Consider the following 4,935-nt stretch of genomic DNA (forward strand, 5'->3'; position numbering starts at 1 on the left):
AACTGTTCTCGATCTGAAGAAGACCCCAAAATAAGAATGCAAGGTCAAATCAAGGTTTTTAGATAGAGTTGATGACAGGGTCTTACATGCCCTGAAAATTTTAAATATAAACCAGATAGGAAAAGAAAGGGTCAAGGTTCTGATTCTGGGGACATATCTCACTTCCAGAACACGCCAAGCCCACTCCCATCCAAAGGGCATTGAAATAGCCATGCCCTCTACCTAGACCCCTCATCTCATAATCTTCTCACGTTGCCCCTGCATCTCATCCTGAGCTCATCCATTTAAATGCACCTCCCTCAAAATACACCTCAGATCACCCTAAATATATAAGTCCACCCAAGCAGTCTCTAACACATCTCCATCACCATTTTACTCTCTTCAGAGTCCATGTGCATGCATGCGTGTTAAGTTGCTTCAGTTGTCTCCGACTCTTTGCAACCCCATGCACTGTAGCCCGGCTCTGTCCATGGGATTCTCCAGGCAAATACTGGAGTGCATTGCCATACTCTCCTCCAGCGGATCTTCCCCACCCAGGATTGAACCCAGTTCTCTTATGTCTCCTGCATTGGCAGGCAGGCAGGTTCTTTACCACTAGCGCCAACTTCAGAGTCCTTACCACCCTCAAATTCTTTCTTATATGCTCATCACCTATTTCCCAATAAGAATATCTCCAATGGTGAAGACAAAACTGGCTCCTTCTTCCCCTTCCCCAATGTTTCCAGCAAGTGCCTAGCACAAAGTGAGTGCTCAGTATGTGCTCAATGGATGGATGAATAAATGAGTAAAGTTCAACTTGAGATGTCTGCGAAATATCCAAGGAGCGATGTCAAATGAGAACTGTCTAAGGTCTACTGTATAGCACAGAGAACTATATTCAATATCTTATGATAAACCATAACGGAAAAGAATATGAAAAAAAAGAAGGTGTATATAACTGAAGCACTTTGCTGTACCGCAGAAATTAACACAACATTGTACATCAACTGTACTTCAACTAAAATTAATTTCTATAAGTATAGTTATGTTGAAATAAAGTTTTCAAAAGCAAAAAAAACTAATTTTAAAACACCAAGAGAATGAGCCAAAAAAATAAAAAAGAAGCTGTCAAGTGTGGGCATCTTTAGAACAAATTCCTTCTTTAAATCTACAGGGATCAGTGAACCACCTGAAGAAAGACTTAATGAAAGAAAGGGTCTGAGCTTCTAGAAACCTAGGCTTTCGAGAGTGAGTAGAGAAAGGGGAGAAAGTGAAAAAGAGCGAGAAGAGTCTGGCGAGGCAGAAGGAAAACCAGGAGAAGCCAGTGATGTGGAGGCTGAGAGATAAGAGTGTTTGGAGGAGAAGAAGTGGCTGCCAGTGTGGAATGTGACCGCAGGCAGCACAGAGGCAGTGAGGATCTGGGAGAGGCAGGTCCAGTGTGGCGATGGGCAGAAACCAGCCAGGAATGGACAGACTAATGAATGGGCTGGGGGAGGAGTGAAAGCCCGAGTGTCAGAGACTCTATGCAGAAGGTCGGCTGCGTCAATCAGTGGAAAAACTGGGTGTAGCTGTAGGCAGACATGGATCCAGGGAAGATCCTCTTCTACTTAATATTTTATTATGAAAACTGTCAAACCTGCAAAAAGTTGAAAGAAGAGTATAACACACACCTCTTCACCCTTCACCTAAATTCATCATTTGTTAACATTCTGCCTCATTTACTACCTCTCCCCCCAACACACACACTCACACACAGTCATTTTGGGGTACAGATACTCCTAAATACCGCAGCGTGCTTTCTCTTTCGTGAGCTCAATGCCACATCCCACTCAGAGAAATGGACCAGTGAATCAATAATGTCATCCCTCGCACAGACCATGTAGACATGCCCCAGCAACAGACACATTCTTTACACTTGCTTTTTTCCCCATCCTGTAGCCAATCGGGGTTCACGCATTCCCTTTGGTTGTCACATCTCTGGTCTTTCCTTTAATCAGAAACAATCCTTGGTTTTTTTTGTTTGTCTTTCATGGCACTGACACGCTTGAAGGGTCCAGGTCGGTTGTCACGTAGCTCGTCCCAAACACTGGGGACTTTGATTGTTTCCTCATGACTGGACTCAGGTTAAACATTTTTTGGCAGGATAACCACATAGATGATGTGAGCTTCTCAAGGGAGAGATTCTAAAGATGGAAAAAAAAATACTCCACCTACTTGAATGATGTAAATGATTCAGTAGATCAGGGATGATGCTGGGGAGGGGCAGGATTAGAGCAATGAAGGAGGTCATGATGTCTTTGAATTTGCTGGGCAGGGGTCGGGTGGGGGGTGGTTGTGTCGTGGGGCCCCAGAATGTAGATCGAATGAAGGGATTGACATAAGCACTTGAGAAAATTCAACATCCATCTATAATTTAAAAAAAAAAAAAAAAACCTCTCAGAAAAATAGAAATAGAGAGGAACTGACTCAACTTAACCCTAACCCTGGCTGCTGAGCCAGCCAACAATTTCTGCACCCTCTTCACCTCTGAGGGTTTCTCTCCCTTTACTGTTTCACATGAGCTGGGATTCAGGAAGGAGCCGAGACTAATACCTGTGCTCAGCCTAATCTCAACTCAGAAGGTAGGCGCTAGAATTTTACTCTCTGAACCTAAAACCCAAATTCTCTCCTCGACCACTGGCCCCCTCACACAAGGCTTGTTTACAACCAGCCAGCCAGTCTCCTCCTCCCAGTCTCTCAGGTTGCAACTGTGCCTTCTTTCTCATGAATCTGCACCTGATTCTTACTGTTCATTTAATCACATCTCACTGCATGGCAGAGTGGGTAGTTTATCCCTCTGTTAGGAGGTAGGGCAGAGTCTGGAAGATTCACTTTGAAGTGTAACCTGCCTGCCTTAGATCAACGTTGCTTCAGTTTAGTTCAGTTCAGTCACTCAGTCATATCCAACTCTTTGAGACCCCATGGACTGCAGCACACCAGGCCTCCCTGTCCATCACCAACTCCCGGAGTTTACTCAAACTCATGTCCATTGAGTCGGTGATGCCATCCAATCATCTCATCCTCTGTCATCCCCTTCTCCTCCTGCCTTCAATCTTTCCCGTATCAGGGTCTTTTCGAATGAGTCAGTTCTTCGCATCAGGTGACCAAAGTATTGGAGTCTCAGCTTTAGCATCAGTCCTTCCAATGAATATTCAGGACTGATCTCCTTTAGAATGGACTGGTTGGATCTCCTTGCAGTCCAAGGGACTCTCAAGAGTCTTCTCCAACACCACAATTCAGATGTCATAGTTTTTACATTATGCAAGTAATATTTGGATGCATTCTTTTCATAAACATTAAGCCCTTATGAAAGATTCCCCCTTTACTCACCATTCCCAATACAGGCAGCCCTTGGAGATACTGCAGACTTAGTCCCAGACCACAGCAATAAAGCAGGTCACACTAATTCTTTTGGTTTCCCAGGGCACATAAAGATGTTCACACTGTCTATTATAAAGTGTGTGATAGCATTATGTCCAAAAGATAATGTATATACCTTAATTATAAAGTACTTTCCTTTTCACTCAGGCCTGTGATGCTGGCAGGATGGGCAAGTGTCACAGTCTTCATACTGCCAGGAAGCTCCATAGCCACTGACAAGTCCAGAAGTGGCGTGATAAACAGTACAAGAAAGCCCTTGTGGGCACAGCACTGAAGGCCAACCCTTTCAGAGGCGCGTCTCATGTCAAGGGAATTGTGCTCGAAAAAGCAGGGGTTGAAACCAAACAGCCAGATTCTGCCATCAGGAAGTGTGCCAGGGCTCAGCTAATCAAGAACGGTTAAAAAAAAAAAAACACAGCCTTTGTACTCAGTGATGGTTGCTTAAATTTTATTGAAGAAAATGATGAAGTTCTGGTTGCTGGCTTTGGTCACAAAGAGCATGCTATTGGCGACATTCCTGGAGTCCACTTTAAGGTTATCAAAGTAGCCAATGTATCTGTTTTGACCTTATACAAAAGTAAGAAGGAAAGACCAAGCTCATACATTCTGATGATGAAAGCACAATAGTAATAAATTTTCATATGCCTAAAAAAGTAATTTCCTTCCCACAAGCCATGTGGTGCAGCCTCCCCAAAAAAGTTCTTTCTTGATAAAAAATGATAACCATCATCTCAGCCTTCAAGGAGTCATAATCTTTTGTAGTACTAACACTGAAGATCACCACTCACAGATCACCATCACAAACATGATAATAATGAAAAATTCTGAAATATTGGAAGAATTACCCAAATGTGACAGACATGAGGTAAGCAAATGCTGCTGAGAAAGTGGCACCAACAGACATGTTCAACGTGGGGTTGGCACAAACGCCGAATTTGTAAAAAAATAAAAGCAATGCCTGCAAAGCACAATAAAGTGACGTGCAACCAAACAAGGTGTCTGTACCAGACAGATGTGTCTCCACTCCCGTTTTTATACATTTTCACATGTATTCACAAGCCCATAGGACACATAAAATGTTGTTTTATTGTGGGTTGTTTGCTTTTTCTTTTCCTGTTTTTTTTTTTTACATTTAACACATAAGAACACTGCATCTTTTCAGTTCTGAGTCTCAGCCACTTTTCTATGTTAGGTCTTATAAATTTCTCATCTTTATTTTTTTACTCTTACCTGGATTTTATACTGTGGACATAGCATGTTTATATAGTCATTCTTCGATTAACAAATATTTAGGTTCTTTCCTGTTTGTTTTGCAGGCAGCACAGCTGAGCATCACAGCCCAGGGTCTGTGGTCCTGTGCCCCAGGCTGGGGGTAAACACTGAGAAACTTCTATAGCCATTTGGTAGAGTGATGCTATGTCAAATCTCACAATAAAAATGATGGGCTTGTATTTTGTAAGCCTTTTATGTTTTAAAACCTTTATTCCTCTAGCAATTCATTTCTACTGTAAGAGTAAAAACGTACTAGTTTGTGAC

The 4,935-nt window shown here is 42.6% G+C and overlaps 1 pseudogene; it reads left to right on the plus strand.

The window, feature by feature from the left end:
- Positions 1–3,476: 3,476 nt before the first annotated feature.
- Positions 3,477–4,026, plus strand: LOC136157131 (small ribosomal subunit protein uS12-like; annotated as a pseudogene).
- The last annotated feature ends 909 nt before the right edge of the window (positions 4,027–4,935 follow it).

Source organism: Muntiacus reevesi, chromosome 2, assembly GCF_963930625.1.
Source record: "Muntiacus reevesi chromosome 2, mMunRee1.1, whole genome shotgun sequence".
NCBI classification, from domain to species: domain Eukaryota; kingdom Metazoa; phylum Chordata; class Mammalia; order Artiodactyla; family Cervidae; genus Muntiacus; species Muntiacus reevesi.